The sequence below is a fragment of the Pleurodeles waltl genome, chromosome 6 (genome assembly GCF_031143425.1).
Source record: "Pleurodeles waltl isolate 20211129_DDA chromosome 6, aPleWal1.hap1.20221129, whole genome shotgun sequence".
In the NCBI taxonomy this organism is placed as follows: domain Eukaryota; kingdom Metazoa; phylum Chordata; class Amphibia; order Caudata; family Salamandridae; genus Pleurodeles; species Pleurodeles waltl.
The window spans coordinates 385,256,398-385,272,818 of record NC_090445.1 but is presented as its reverse complement, the minus strand read 5'-3'; the positions used below and the strand labels follow the sequence as shown (position 1 = coordinate 385,272,818).

The 16,421-nt window shown below is 40.2% G+C and overlaps 7 non-coding genes across 7 annotated transcripts; all 7 read left to right on the top strand.

Moving 5' to 3' along the window:
* Positions 1 to 1,476: 1,476 nt before the first annotated feature.
* Positions 1,477 to 1,571, top strand: TRNAI-UAU (transfer RNA isoleucine (anticodon UAU)). Its single transcript has 2 exons — positions 1,477 to 1,514; positions 1,536 to 1,571. It is a non-coding gene; the product is annotated as a tRNA-Ile (tRNA).
* Positions 1,572 to 3,880: 2,309 nt separating this feature from the next.
* TRNAI-UAU (transfer RNA isoleucine (anticodon UAU)) lies at positions 3,881 to 3,975 on the top strand. Its single transcript has 2 exons — positions 3,881 to 3,918; positions 3,940 to 3,975. It is a non-coding gene; the product is annotated as a tRNA-Ile (tRNA).
* Positions 3,976 to 6,284: 2,309 nt separating this feature from the next.
* Positions 6,285 to 6,379, top strand: TRNAI-UAU (transfer RNA isoleucine (anticodon UAU)). The gene is made up of 2 exons: positions 6,285 to 6,322; positions 6,344 to 6,379. It is a non-coding gene; the product is annotated as a tRNA-Ile (tRNA).
* A 2,309-nt stretch (positions 6,380 to 8,688) lies between these two features.
* Positions 8,689 to 8,783, top strand: TRNAI-UAU (transfer RNA isoleucine (anticodon UAU)). Its single transcript has 2 exons — positions 8,689 to 8,726; positions 8,748 to 8,783. It is a non-coding gene; the product is annotated as a tRNA-Ile (tRNA).
* Positions 8,784 to 11,091: 2,308 nt separating this feature from the next.
* On the top strand, positions 11,092 to 11,186 carry TRNAI-UAU (transfer RNA isoleucine (anticodon UAU)). The gene is made up of 2 exons: positions 11,092 to 11,129; positions 11,151 to 11,186. It is a non-coding gene; the product is annotated as a tRNA-Ile (tRNA).
* A 2,309-nt stretch (positions 11,187 to 13,495) lies between these two features.
* TRNAI-UAU (transfer RNA isoleucine (anticodon UAU)) lies at positions 13,496 to 13,590 on the top strand. Its single transcript has 2 exons — positions 13,496 to 13,533; positions 13,555 to 13,590. It is a non-coding gene; the product is annotated as a tRNA-Ile (tRNA).
* Positions 13,591 to 15,899: 2,309 nt separating this feature from the next.
* Positions 15,900 to 15,994, top strand: TRNAI-UAU (transfer RNA isoleucine (anticodon UAU)). Its single transcript has 2 exons — positions 15,900 to 15,937; positions 15,959 to 15,994. It is a non-coding gene; the product is annotated as a tRNA-Ile (tRNA).
* Positions 15,995 to 16,421: the final 427 nt, after the last annotated feature.

The following is a 16,421-nucleotide window of genomic DNA, read 5'->3' as shown; positions in this document are numbered from 1 at the left end:
TGCCACTGCTCGAGCCCTATAACGCTCGTTATGTGGAAGCAGATTGAGCAGAAAGAGAGGTCAGATACTCGCTCAACCTTTCCAAGGGACGGTAAACATTGAGTTTTTATCTGGTTTTGCCTAGCAGGGTGAGAACAGCGTTTGTCAGGCGTTTGTCAGGCAATCGGAAGGGGAGACGAATGAGTCGTAGTTCTCTGGTATTATTCAAGTCTTCTTGCTAAGATAAAAGTAGAAAAGGGAACGTTGACAATAAGCAAGCTTAAAACGAGGTGTGATTCCTAGGTGAAATAACTTGAAAAGAGTTAAGATTTAAAAGATAAACAGAAGATCCTGATGAGGATTGAACTCGTGTCCCCTGGTTCCAAAAAATCCGTGCTTTGCCACTGAGCTACAAAGCCGGAGGATTTCCATATCTCAGAGTGCCATATGTAGTCTTCAGGCAGAATGTGGCCAGCTGTGAGTTTCAGAGAATGAGTGGAAACCTATGTACTTATGAATGTCAACATATAGGCACACATTAAACTACATTCTTAAGGCACTTTTCGTGGAAGGTGGCAAAACTCTATATTCTTAGGAGAATATTAAAGAACTCACATTACTCAGGATATGGATATCAGTAGTTAGTATCTCTGCAATCTGAGACATTTACAGGAAACTACTCATCAGAAGGGATATGTCAGTGCAGGGCAGACATAAATAAATGGCTCTTCAAACAGCTGACACTTTAGTAGTAAGAGCTGCTTTCTATTCCTTCCAGATATCCAAACTAAGTAGAAGGCCATGCTTGAAGGAAAGACATTCTTCTGGGCTCTCCATGAAAGACTAACTTTCTAATAAACACAACACCCTCTATTTTATTTAATGTATTTGCTACAATGGATTAGCCAGATGGGATCATCTAACGATTTCTGGATGTGTCTCGAAAGAGAGCGTGATTATATTGGGAGCAGTGCTGACCTTCAAAAACCAACATGATCGGACTTTGACGATGGTGGGATTTGTATCCACACATGCAGAGCACACTGTATGGGCAGTCCGCCACCTTAACCACTCACCCACTTCATCCACACTGTAACAGGATTTAAAGCATTTGTACACATGAGGTACTCTGTTGACACTAGTCTGTAGCTAAAATGAAAACAGTTGAAGTAAGATATCCAACTACCCACCTTCCCCCAACTTGGGTCCAATATATCATTTTCTGGCTAAATTCCTCCTTTGTGCTTATGAGACATAACAATTAGATTCCCCTAGACTTTGTCGGAACTGACGAGATATAATTGAATGTGGTTTTCAAAAGACTGAATTTTATGTTACAGGACAATTATAGAATCTTTTCCGGTTCCACTGTAATTGTAGTAATCAGGGTAACATGTTTGCATGTGAGCTGATCTTGCATACGGTATGTTGATGACGATCCTGTCGTCTACTAAGTCACCTCTAGGTGGCGCAGTTGGACTCATGGTGTATGTGTGAGCTCCAGTGGCGCAATCGGTTAGCGCGCGGTACTTATACAGCAGTACTTGCACTGAGCCATGCCGAGGTTGTGAGTTCGAGCCTCACCTGGAGCAACTGCATTATCTTTTTTAAATCATTTCAATGAAAGGAAAAATTAAACTCAGATTAAAGATGGCGCTTGCTAAAGATTATTTACTTCTATTCAGAATCTTCCTGTCTAACTCCTCCGGGTCCCTAGGATCACATCGCCTTCGGGACGATTCGTTTCACTGCATTATGATGTGCTGACTTGTGAACTATGCATTCACATCAGTGTATTCAAAAAGAAATTTGCTAAATAACAAGAATAATAAAAACAGTATAGTCGCATGAATAGCCATAAATTGAAGAGCTGCAAAAAATGTTGATCAACCAAATTGAATAAAATATAACTCATATAAATGGCAAAAGGATAGCATCATCACACAAAGGCCTTAGCCAAATATGCTATTCCTCTAAAGTAGATTGTACCTCTTGTGTGCTGTGATTGTTCCTCCAATACAAAATTCATTTTTAATTTGTCTGCAATTTTGAAAAATAATGCCTGCTAGAAGTCAACTTTTTAAAATGATTTCATTCATGACACGTATTTCTCTAACCTGTGATTGTGGTCCATGCTCAATTTCTCTTTTCCTCATCCCCATCCTGATTCTACTTCTTGAGACACCAGGTTCACTTCTTTATCCACCCCAACCAATCAAGGTCACCAAATCTATCAAACAAGTCTGCCTGCATTCACTTTCACTTTAAGTACAAGATAAGTTGTATCATTTGAACAGAGAGCATGAGAAAAGGAAGTTTATGGTGAGTGGTGGCTGGGGTTTTGAGGATTCACCTCATTTTCCTGAGAGCCGAGGTATCTGGGAGCTATAGTGTTTTGAGAGGAAAGAAATTAAAATCTCCAAGGTGCCACTGCTCGAGCCCTATAACGCTCGTTATGTGGAAGCAGATTGAGCAGAAAGAGAGGTCAGATACTCGCTCAACCTTTCCAAGGGACGGTAAACATTGAGTTATTATCTGGTTTTGCCTAGCAGGGTGAGAACAGCGTTTGTCAGGCGTTTGTCAGGCAATCGGAAGGGGAGACGAATGAGTCGTAGTTCTCTGGTATTATTCAAGTCTTCTTGCTAAGATAAAAGCAGAAAAGGGAACGTTGACAATAAGCAAGCTTAAAACGAGGTGTGATTCCTAGGTGAAATAACTTGAAAAGAGTTAAGATTTAAAAGATAAACAGAAGATCCTGATGAGGATTGAACTCGTGTCCCCTGGTTCCAAAAAATCCGTGCTTTGCCACTGAGCTACAAAGCCGGAGGATTTCCATATCTCAGAGTGCCATATGTAGTCTTAAGGCAGAATGCGGCCAGCTGTGAGTTTCAGAGTATGAGTGGAAACCTATGTACTTATGAACGTCAACATATAGGCACACATTAAACTACATTCTTAAGGCACTTTTCGTGGAAGGTGGCAAAACTCTATATTCTTAGGAGAATATTAAAGAACTCACATTACTCAGGATATGGATATCAGTAGTTAGTATCTCTGCAATCTGAGACATTTACAGGAAACTAATCATCAGAAGGGATATGTCAGTGCAGGGCAGACATAAATAAATGGCTCTTCAAACAGCTGACACTTTAGTAGTAAGAGCTGCTTTCTATTCCTTCCAGATATCCAAACTAAGTAGAAGGCCATGCTTGAAGGAAAGACATTCTTCTGGGCTCTCCATGAAAGACTAACTTTCTAATAAACACAACACCCTCTATTTTATTTAATGTATTTGCTACAATGGATTAGCCAGATGGGATCATCTAACGATTTCTGGATGTGTCTCGAAAGAGAGCGTAATTATACTGGGAGCAGTGCTGACCTTCAAAAACCAACATGATCGGACTTTGACGATGGTGGGATTTGTATCCACACATGCAGAGCACACTGTATGGGCAGTCCGCCACCTTAACCACTCACCCACTTCATCCACCCTGTAACAGGATTTAAAGCATTTGTACACACGAGGTACTCTGTTGACACTAGTCTGTAGCTAAAATGAAAACAGTTGAAGTAAGATATCCAACTACCCACCTTCCCCCAACTTGGGTCCAACATATCATTTTCTGGCTAAATTCCTCCTTTGTGCTTATGAGACATAACAATTAGATTCCCCTAGACTTTGTCGGAACTGACGAGATATAATTGAATGTGGTTTTCAAAAGACTGAATTTTATGTTACAGGACAATTATAGAATCTTTTCCGGTTCCACTGTAATTGTAGTAATCAGGGTAACATGTTTGCATGTGAGCTGATCTTGCATACGGTATGTTGATGACGATCCTGTCGTCTACTAAGTCACCTCTAGGTGGCGCAGTTGGACTCATGGTGTATGTGTGAGCTCCAGTGGCGCAATCGGTTAGCGCGCGGTACTTATACAGCAGTACTTGCACTGAGCCATGCCGAGGTTGTGAGTTCGAGCCTCACCTGGAGCAACTGCATTATCTTTTTTAAATCATTTCAATGAAAGGAAAAATTAAACTCAGATTAAAGATGGCGCTTGCTAAAGATTATTTACTTCTATTCAGAATCTTCCTGTCTAACTCCTCCGGGTCCCTAGGATCACATCGCCTTCGGGACGATTCGTTTCACTGCATTATGATGTGCTGACTTGTGAACTATGCATTCACATCAGTGTATTCAAAAAGAAATTTGCTAAATAACAAGAATAATAAAAACAGTATAGTCGCATGAATAGCCATAAATTGAAGAGCTGCAAAAAATGTTGATCAACCAAATTGAATAAAATATAACTCATATAAATGGCAAAAGGATAGCATCATCACACAAAGGCCTTAGCCAAATATGCTATTCCTCTAAAGTAGATTGTACCTCTTGTGTGCTGTGATTGTTCCTCCAATACTAAATTCATTTTTAATTTGTCTGCAATTTTGAAAAATAATGCCTGCTAGAAGTCAACTTTTTAAAATGATTTCATTCATGACACGTATTTCTCTAACCTGTGATTGTGGTCCATGCTCAATTTCTCTTTTCCTCATCCCCATCCTGATTCTACTTCTTGAGACACCAGGTTCACTTCTTTATCCACCCCAACCAATCAAGGTCACCAAATCTATCAAACAAGTCTGCCTGCATTCACTTTCACTTTAAGTACAAGATAAGTTGTATCATTTGAACAGAGAGCATGAGAAAAGGAAGTTTATGGTGAGTGGTGGCTGGGGTTTTGAGGATTCACCTCATTTTCCTGAGAGCCGAGGTATCTGGGAGCTATAGTGTTTTGAGAGGAAAGAAATTAAAATCTCCAAGGTGCCACTGCTCGAGCCCTATAACGCTCGTTATGTGGAAGCAGATTGAGCAGAAAGAGAGGTCAGATACTCGCTCAACCTTTCCAAGGGACGGTAAACATTGAGTTATTATCTGGTTTTGCCTAGCAGGGTGAGAACAGCGTTTGTCAGGCGTTTGTCAGGCAATCGGAAGGGGAGACGAATGAGTCGTAGTTCTCTGGTATTATTCAAGTCTTCTTGCTAAGATAAAAGCAGAAAAGGGAACGTTGACAATAAGCAAGCTTAAAACGAGGTGTGATTCCTAGGTGAAATAACTTGAAAAGAGTTAAGATTTAAAAGATAAACAGAAGATCCTGATGAGGATTGAACTCGTGTCCCCTGGTTCCAAAAAATCCGTGCTTTGCCACTGAGCTACAAAGCCGGAGGATTTCCATATCTCAGAGTGCCATATGTAGTCTTAAGGCAGAATGCGGCCAGCTGTGAGTTTCAGAGTATGAGTGGAAACCTATGTACTTATGAACGTCAACATATAGGCACACATTAAACTACATTCTTAAGGCACTTTTCGTGGAAGGTGGCAAAACTCTATATTCTTAGGAGAATATTAAAGAACTCACATTACTCAGGATATGGATATCAGTAGTTAGTATCTCTGCAATCTGAGACATTTACAGGAAACTACTCATCAGAAGGGATATGTCAGTGCAGGGCAGACATAAATAAATGGCTCTTCAAACAGCTGACACTTTAGTAGTAAGAGCTGCTTTCTATTCCTTCCAGATATCCAAACTAAGTAGAAGGCCATGCTTGAAGGAAAGACATTCTTCTGGGCTCTCCATGAAAGACTAATTTTCTAATAAACACAACACCCTCTATTTTATTTAATGTATTTGCTACAATGGATTAGCCAGATGGGATCATCTAACGATTTCTGGATGTGTCTCGAAAGAGAGCGTAATTATACTGGGAGCAGTGCTGACCTTCAAAAACCAACATGATCGGACTTTGACGATGGTGGGATTTGTATCCACACATGCAGAGCACACTGTATGGGCAGTCCGCCACCTTAACCACTCACCCACTTCATCCACCCTGTAACAGGATTTAAAGCATTTGTACACACGAGGTACTCTGTTGACACTAGTCTGTAGCTAAAATGAAAACAGTTGAAGTAAGATATCCAACTACCCACCTTCCCCCAACTTGGGTCCAACATATCATTTTCTGGCTAAATTCCTCCTTTGTGCTTATGAGACATAACAATTAGATTCCCCTAGACTTTGTCGGAACTGACGAGATATAATTGAATGTGGTTTTCAAAAGACTGAATTTTATGTTACAGGACAATTATAGAATCTTTTCCGGTTCCACTGTAATTGTAGTAATCAGGGTAACATGTTTGCATGTGAGCTGATCTTGCATACGGTATGTTGATGACGATCCTGTCGTCTACTAAGTCACCTCTAGGTGGCGCAGTTGGACTCATGGTGTATGTGTGAGCTCCAGTGGCGCAATCGGTTAGCGCGCGGTACTTATACAGCAGTACTTGCACTGAGCCATGCCGAGGTTGTGAGTTCGAGCCTCACCTGGAGCAACTGCATTATCTTTTTTAAATCATTTCAATGAAAGGAAAAATTAAACTCAGATTAAAGATGGCGCTTGCTAAAGATTATTTACTTCTATTCAGAATCTTCCTGTCTAACTCCTCCGGGTCCCTAGGATCACATCGCCTTCGGGACGATTCGTTTCACTGCATTATGATGTGCTGACTTGTGAACTATGCATTCACATCAGTGTATTCAAAAAGAAATTTGCTAAATAACAAGAATAATAAAAACAGTATAGTCGCATGAATAGCCATAAATTGAAGAGCTGCAAAAAATGTTGATCAACCAAATTGAATAAAATATAACTCATATAAATGGCAAAAGGATAGCATCATCACACAAAGGCCTTAGCCAAATATGCTATTCCTCTAAAGTAGATTGTACCTCTTGTGTGCTGTGATTGTTCCTCCAATACAAAATTCATTTTTAATTTGTCTGCAATTTTGAAAAATAATGCCTGCTAGAAGTCAACTTTTTAAAATGATTTCATTCATGACACGTATTTCTCTAACCTGTGATTGTGGTCCATGCTCAATTTCTCTTTTCCTCATCCCCATCCTGATTCTACTTCTTGAGACACCAGGTTCACTTCTTTATTCACCCCAACCAATCAAGGTCACCAAATCTATCAAACAAGTCTGCCTGCATTCACTTTCACTTTAAGTACAAGATAAGTTGTATCATTTGAACAGAGAGCATGAGAAAAGGAAGTTTATGGTGAGTGGTGGCTGGGGTTTTGAGGATTCACCTCATTTTCCTGAGAGCCGAGGTATCTGGGAGCTATAGTGTTTTGAGAGGAAAGAAATTAAAATCTCCAAGGTGCCACTGCTCGAGCCCTATAACGCTCGTTATGTGGAAGCAGATTGAGCAGAAAGAGAGGTCAGATACTCGCTCAACCTTTCCAAGGGACGGTAAACATTGAGTTATTATCTGGTTTTGCCTAGCAGGGTGAGAACAGCGTTTGTCAGGCGTTTGTCAGGCAATCGGAAGGGGAGACGAATGAGTCGTAGTTCTCTGGTATTATTCAAGTCTTCTTGCTAAGATAAAAGCAGAAAAGGGAACGTTGACAATAAGCAAGCTTAAAACGAGGTGTGATTCCTAGGTGAAATAACTTGAAAAGAGTTAAGATTTAAAAGATAAACAGAAGATCCTGATGAGGATTGAACTCGTGTCCCCTGGTTCCAAAAAATCCGTGCTTTGCCACTGAGCTACAAAGCCGGAGGATTTCCATATCTCAGAGTGCCATATGTAGTCTTAAGGCAGAATGTGGCCAGCTGTGAGTTTCAGAGTATGAGTGGAAACCTATGTACTTATGAATGTCAACATATAGGCACACATTAAACTACATTCTTAAGGCACTTTTCGTGGAAGGTGGCAAAACTCTATATTCTTAGGAGAATATTAAAGAACTCACATTACTCAGGATATGGATATCAGTAGTTAGTATCTCTGCAATCTGAGACATTTACAGGAAACTACTCATCAGAAGGGATATGTCAGTGCAGGGCAGACATAAATAAATGGCTCTTCAAACAGCTGACACTTTAGTAGTAAGAGCTGCTTTCTATTCCTTCCAGATATCCAAACTAAGTAGAAGGCCATGCTTGAAGGAAAGACATTCTTCTGGGCTCTCCATGAAAGACTAACTTTCTAATAAACACAACACCCTCTATTTTATTTAATGTATTTGCTACAATGGATTAGCCAGATGGGATCATCTAACGATTTCTGGATGTGTCTCGAAAGAGAGCGTGATTATACTGGGAGCAGTGCTGTCCTTCAAAAACCAACATGATCGGACTTTGACGATGGTGGGATTTGTATCCACACATGCAGAGCACACTGTATGGGCAGTCCGCCACCTTAACCACTCACCCACTTCATCCACCCTGTAACAGGATTTAAAGCATTTGTACACATGAGGTACTCTGTTGACACTAGTCTGTAGCTAAAATGAAAACAGTTGAAGTAAGATATCCAACTACCCACCTTCCCCCAACTTGGGTCCAACATATCATTTTCTGGCTAAATTCCTCCTTTGTGCTTATGAGACATAACAATTAGATTCCCCTAGACTTTGTCGGAACTGACGAGATATAATTGAATGTGGTTTTCAAAAGACTGAATTTTATGTTACAGGACAATTATAGAATCTTTTCCGGTTCCACTGTAATTGTAGTAATCAGGGTAACATGTTTGCATGTGAGCTGATCTTGCATACGGTATGTTGATGACGATCCTGTCGTCTACTAAGTCACCTCTAGGTGGCGCAGTTGGACTCATGGTGTATGTGTGAGCTCCAGTGGCGCAATCGGTTAGCGCACGGTACTTATACAGCAGTACTTGCACTGAGCCATGCCGAGGGTGTGATTTCGAGCCTCACCTGGAGCAACTGCTTTAACTTTTTTAAATCATTTCAATGAAAGGAAAAATTAAACTCAGATTAAAGATGGCGCTTGCTAAAGATTATTTACTTCTATTCAGAATCTTCCTGTCTAACTCCTCCGGGTCCCTAGGATCACATCACCTTCGGGACGATTCGTTTCACTGCATTATGATGTGCTGACTTGTGAACTATGCATTCACATCAGTGTATTCAAAAATAAATTTGCTAAATAACAAGAATAATAAAAACAGTATAGTCGTATGAATAGCCATAAATTGAAGAGCTGCAAAAAATGTTGATCAACCAAATTGAATAAAATATAACTCATATAAATGGCAAAAGGATAGCATCATCACACAAAGGCCTTAGCCAAATATGCTATTCCTCTAAAGTAGATTGTACCTCTTGTGTGCTGTGATTGTTCCTCCAATACAAAATTCATTTTTAATTTGTCTGCAATTTTGAAAAATAATGCCTGCTAGAAGTCAACTTTTAAAAATGATTTCATTCATGACACGTATTTCTCTAACCTGTGATTGTGGTCCATGCTCAATTTCTCTTTTCCTCATCCCCATCCCGATTCTACTTCTTGAGACACCAGGTTCACTTCTTTATCCACCCCAACCAATCAAGGTCACCAAATATATCAAACAAGTCTGCCTGCATTCACTTTCACTTTAAGTACAAGATAAGTTGTATCATTTGAACAGAGAGCATGAGAAAAGGATGTTTATGGTGAGTGGTGGCTGGGGTTTTGAGGATTCACCTCATTTTCCTGAGAGCCGAGGTATCTGGGAGCTATAGTGTTTTGAGAGGAAATAAATTAAAATCTCCAAGGTGCCACTGCTCGAGCCCTATAACGCTCGTTATGTGGAAGCAGATTGAGCAGAAAGAGAGGTCAGATACTCGCTCAACCTTTCCAAGGGACGGTAAACATTGAGTTATTATCTGGTTTTGCCTAGCAGGGTGAGAACAGCGTTTGTCAGGCGTTTGTCAGGCAATCGGAAGGGGAGACGAATGAGTCGTAGTTCTCTGGTATTATTCAAGTCTTCTTGCTAAGATAAAAGTAGAAAAGGGAACGTTGACAATAAGCAAGCTTAAAACGAGGTGTGATTCCTAGGTGAAATAAGTTGAAAAGAGTTAAGATTTAAAAGATAAACAGAAGACCCTGATGAGGATTGAACTCGTGTCCCCTGGTTCCAAAAAATTAGTGCTTTGCCACTGAGCTACAAAGCCAGACGGTTTCCGATCTCAGAGTGCCATATGTAGTCTTAAGGCAGAATGTGGCCAGCTGTGACTTTCAGAGTATGAGTGGAAGCCTATGTACTTATGAATGTCAACATATAGGCACAAATTAAACTACATTCTTAAGGCACTTTTCTTGGAAGGTGGCAAAACTCTATATTCTTAGGAGAATATTAAAGTACTCACATTACTCAGGATATGGATATCAGTAGTTAGTATCTCTGCAATCTGAGACATTTACAGGAAACTGCTCATCAGAAGGGATATGTCAGTGCAGGGCAGACATAAATAAATGGCTCTTCAAACAGCTGACACTTTAGTAGTAAGAGCTGCTTTCTATTCCTTCCAGATATCCAAACTAAGTAGAAGGCCATGCTTGAAGGAAAGACATTCTTCTGGGCTCTCCATGAAAGACTAACTTTCTAATAAACACAACACCCTCTATTTTATTTAATGTATTTGCTACAATGGATTAGCCAGATGGGATCATCTAACGATTTCTGGATGTGTCTCGAAAGAGAGCGTAATTATACTGGGAGCAGTGCTGACCTTCAAAAACCAACATGATCGGACTTTGACGATGGTGGGATTTGTATCCACACATGCAGAGCACACTGTATGGGCAGTCCGCCACCTTAACCACTCACCCACTTCATCCACCTTGTAACATGATTTAAAGCATTTGTACACACGAGGTACTCTGTTGACACTAGTCTGTAGCTAAAATGAAAACAGTTGAAGTAAGATATCCAACTACCCACCTTCCCCCAACTTGGGTCCAACATATAATTTTCTGGCTAAATTCCTCCTTTGTGCTTATGAGACATAACAATTAGATTCCCCTAGACTTTGTCGGAACTGACGAGATATAATTGAATGTGGTTTTCAAAAGACTGAATTTTATGTTACAGGACAATTATAGAATCTTTTCCGGTTCCACTTTAATTGTAGTAATCAGGGTAACATGTTTGCATGTGAGCTGATCTTGCATACGGTATGTTGATGACGATCCTGTCGTCTACTAAGTCACCTCTAGGTGGCGCAGTTGGGCTCATGGTGTATGTGTGAGCTCCAGTGGCGCAATCGGTTAGCGCGCGGTACTTATACAGCAGTACTTGCACTGAGCCATGCCGAGGTTGTGAGTTCGAGCCTCACCTGGAGCAACTGCATTATCTTTTTTAAATCATTTCAATGAAAGGAAAAATTAAACTCAGATTAAAGATGGCGCTTGCTAAAGATTATTTACTTCTATTCAGAATCTTCCTGTCTAACTCCTCCGGGTCCCTAGGATCACATCGCCTTCGGGACGATTCGTTTCACTGCATTATGATGTGCTGACTTGTGAACTATGCATTCACATCAGTGTATTCAAAAAGAAATTTGCTAAATAACAAGAATAATAAAAACAGTATAGTCGCATGAATAGCCATAAATTGAAGAGCTGCAAAAAATGTTGATCAACCAAATTGAATAAAATATAACTCATATAAATGGCAAAAGGATAGCATCATCACACAAAGGCCTTAGCCAAATATGCTATTCCTCTAAAGTAGATTGTACCTCTTGTGTGCTGTGATTGTTCCTCCAATACAAAATTCATTTTTAATTTGTCTGCAATTTTGAAAAATAATGCCTGCTAGAAGTCAACTTTTTAAAATGATTTCATTCATGACACGTATTTCTCTAACCTGTGATTGTGGTCCATGCTCAATTTCTCTTTTCCTCATCCCCATCCTGATTCTACTTCTTGAGACACCAGGTTCACTTCTTTATTCACCCCAACCAATCAAGGTCACCAAATCTATCAAACAAGTCTGCCTGCATTCACTTTCACTTTAAGTACAAGATAAGTTGTATCATTTGAACAGAGAGCATGAGAAAAGGAAGTTTATGGTGAGTGGTGGCTGGGGTTTTGAGGATTCACCTCATTTTCCTGAGAGCCGAGGTATCTGGGAGCTATAGTGTTTTGAGAGGAAAGAAATTAAAATCTCCAAGGTGCCACTGCTCGAGCCCTATAACGCTCGTTATGTGGAAGCAGATTGAGCAGAAAGAGAGGTCAGATAATCGCTCAACCTTTCCAAGGGACGGTAAACATTGAGTTATTATCTGGTTTTGCCTAGCAGGGTGAGAACAGCGTTTGTCAGGCGTTTGTCAGGCAATCGGAAGGGGAGACGAATGAGTCGTAGTTCTCTGGTATTATTCAAGTCTTCTTGCTAAGATAAAAGCAGAAAAGGGAACGTTGACAATAAGCAAGCTTAAAACGAGGTGTGATTCCTAGGTGAAATAACTTGAAAAGAGTTAAGATTTAAAAGATAAACAGAAGATCCTGATGAGGATTGAACTCGTGTCCCCTGGTTCCAAAAAATCCGTGCTTTGACACTGAGCTACAAAGCCGGAGGATTTCCATATCTCAGAGTGCCATATGTAGTCTTAAGGCAGAATGCGGCCAGCTGTGAGTTTCAGAGTATGAGTGGAAACCTATGTACTTATGAATGTCAACATATAGGCACACATTAAACTACATTCTTAAGGCACTTTTCGTGGAAGGTGGCAAAACTCTATATTCTTAGGAGAATATTAAAGAACTCACATTACTCAGGATATGGATATCAGTAGTTAGTATCTCTGCAATCTGAGACATTTACAGGAAACTACTCATCAGAAGGGATATGTCAGTGCAGGGCAGACATAAATAAATGGCTCTTCAAACAGCTGACACTTTAGTAGTAAGAGCTGCTTTCTATTCCTTCCAGATATCCAAACTAAGTAGAAGGCCATGCTTGAAGGAAAGACATTCTTCTGGGCTCTCCATGAAAGACTAACTTTCTAATAAACACAACACCCTCTATTTTATTTAATGTATTTGCTACAATGGATTAGCCAGATGGGATCATCTAACGATTTCTGGATGTGTCTCGAAAGAGAGCGTGATTATACTGGGAGCAGTGCTGACCTTCAAAAACCAACATGATCGGACTTTGACGATGGTGGGATTTGTATCCACACATGCAGAGCACACTGTATGGGCAGTCCGCCACCTTAACCACTCACCCACTTCATCCACCCTGTAACAGGATTTAAAGCATTTGTACACATGAGGTACTCTGTTGACACTAGTCTGTAGCTAAAATTAAAACAGTTGAAGTAAGATATCCAACTACCCACCTTCCCCCAACTTGGGTCCAACATATCATTTTCTGGCTAAATTCCTCCTTTGTGCTTATGAGACATAACAATTAGATTCCTCTAGACTTTGTCGGAACTGACGAGATATAATTGAATGTGGTTTTCAAAAGACTGAATTTTATGTTACAGGACAATTATAGAATCTTTTCCGGTTCCACTGTAATTGTAGTAATCAGGGTAACATGTTTGCATGTGAGCTGATCTTGCATACGGTATGTTGATGACGATCCTGTCGTCTACTAAGTCACCTCTAGGTGGCGCAGTTGGACTCATGGTGTATGTGTGAGCTCCAGTGGCGCAATCGGTTAGCGCGCCGTACTTATACAGCAGTACTTGCACTGAGCCATGCCGAGGTTGTGAGTTCGAGCCTCTCCTGGAGCAACTGCATTAACCTTTTTAAATCATTTCAATGAAAGGAAAAATTAAACTCAGATTAAAGATGGCGCTTGCTAAAGATTATTTACTTCTATTCAGAATCTTCCTGTCTAACTCCTCCGGGTCCCTAGGATCACATCACCTTCGGGACGATTCGTTTCACTGCATTATGATGTGCTGACTTGTGAACTATGCATTCACATCAGTGTATTCAAAAAGAAATTTGCTAAATAACAAGAATAATAAAAACAGTATAGTCGCATGAATAGCCATAAATTGAAGAGCTGCAAAAAAATGTTGATCAACCAAATTGAATAAAATATAACTCATATAAATGGCAAAAGGATAGCATCATCACACAAAGGCCTTAGCCAAATATGCTATTCCTCTAAAGTAGATTGTACCTCTTGTGTGCTGTGATTGTTCCTCCAATACAAAATTCATTTTTAATTTGTCTGCAATTTTGAAAAATAATGCCTGCTAGAAGTCAACTTTTTAAAATGATTTCATTCATGACACGTATTTCTCTAACCTGTGATTGTGGTCCATGCTCAATTTCTCTTTTCCTCATCCCCATCCTGATTCTACTTCTTGAGACACCAGGTTCACTTCTTTATCCACCCCAACCAATCAAGGTCACCAAATCTATCAAACAAGTCTGCCTGCATTCACTTTCACTTTAAGTACAAGATAAGTTGTATCATTTGAACAGAGAGCATGAGAAAAGGATGTTTATGGTGAGTGGTGGCTGGGGTTTTGAGGATTCACCTCATTTTCCTGAGAGCCGAGGTATCTGGGAGCTATAGTGTTTTGAGAGGAAATAAATTAAAATCTCCAAGGTGCCACTGCTCGAGCCCTATAACGCTCGTTATGTGGAAGCAGATTGAGCAGAAAGAGAGGTCAGATACTCGCTCAACCTTTCCAAGGGACGGTAAACATTGAGTTATTATCTGGTTTTGCCTAGCAGGGTGAGAACAGCGTTTGTCAGGCGTTTGTCAGGCAATCGGAAGGGGAGACGAATGAGTCGTAGTTCTCTGGTATTATTCAAGTCTTCTTGCTAAGATAAAAGTAGAAAAGGGAACGTTGACAATAAGCAAGCTTAAAACGAGGTGTGATTCCTAGGTGAAATAAGTTGAAAAGAGTTAAGATTTAAAAGATAAACAGAAGACCCTGATGAGGATTGAACTCGTGTCCCCTGGTTCCAAAAAATTAGTGCTTTGCCACTGAGCTACAAAGCCAGACGGTTTCCGATCTCAGAGTGCCATATGTAGTCTTAAGGCAGAATGTGGCCAGCTGTGACTTTCAGAGTATGAGTGGAAGCCTATGTACTTATGAATGTCAACATATAGGCACAAATTAAACTACATTCTTAAGGCACTTTTCTTGTAAGGTGGCAAAACTCTATATTCTTAGGAGAATATTAAAGTACTCACATTACTCAGGATATGGATATCAGTAGTTAGTATCTCTGCAATCTGAGACATTTACAGGAAACTGCACATCAGAAGGGATATGTCAGTGCAGGGCAGACATAAATAAATGGCTCTTCAAACAGCTGACACTTTAGTAGTAAGAGCTGCTTTCTATTCCTTCCAGATATCCAAACTAAGTAGAAGGCCATGCTTGAAGGAAAGACATTCTTCTGGGCTCTCCATGAAAGACTAACTTTCTAATAAACACAACACCCTCTATTTTATTTAATGTATTTGCTACAATGGATTAGCCAGATGGGATCATCTAACGATTTCTGGATGTGTCTCGAAAGAGAGCGTAATTATACTGGGAGCAGTGCTGACCTTCAAAAACCAACATGATCGGACTTTGACGATGGTGGGATTTGTATCCACACATGCAGAGCACACTGTATGGGCAGTCCGCCACCTTAACCACTCACCCACTTCATCCACCCTGTAACAGGATTTAAAGCATTTGTACACACGAGGTACTCTGTTGACACTAGTCTGTAGCTAAAATGAAAACAGTTGAAATAAGATATCCAACTACCCACCTTCCCCCAACTTGGGTCCAACATATCATTTTCAGGCTAAATTCCTCCTTTGTGCTTATGAGACATAACAATTAGATTCCCCTAGACTTTGTCGGAACTGACGAGATATAATTGAATGTGGTTTTCAAAAGACTGAATTTTATGTTACAGGACAATTATAGAATCTTTTCCGGTTCCACTGTAATTGTAGTAATCAGGGTAACATGTTTGCATGTGAGCTGATCTTGCATACGGTATGTTGATGACGATCCTGTCGTCTACTAAGTCACCTCTAGGTGGCGCAGTTGGACTCATGGTGTATGTGTGAGCTCCAGTGGCGCAATCGGTTAGCGCGCGGTACTTATACAGCAGTACTTGCACTGAGCCATGCCGAGGTTGTGAGTTCGAGCCTCACCTGGAGCAACTGCATTATCTTTTTTAAATCATTTCAATGAAAGGAAAAATTAAACTCAGATTAAAGATGGCGCTTGCTAAAGATTATTTACTTCTATTCAGAATCTTCCTGTCTAACTCCTCCGGGTCCCTAGGATCACATCGCCTTCGGGACGATTCGTTTCACTGCATTATGATGTGCTGACTTGTGAACTATGCATTCACATCAGTGTATTAAAAAAGAAATTTGCTAAATAACAAGAATAATAAAAACAGTATAGTCGCATGAATAGCCATAAATTGAAGAGCTGCAAAAAATGTTGATCAACCAAATTGAATAAAATATAACTCATATAAATGGCAAAAGGATAGCATCATCACACAAAGGCCTTAGCCAAATATGCTATTCCTCTAAAGTAGATTGTACCTCTTGTGTGCTGTGATTGTTCCTCCAATA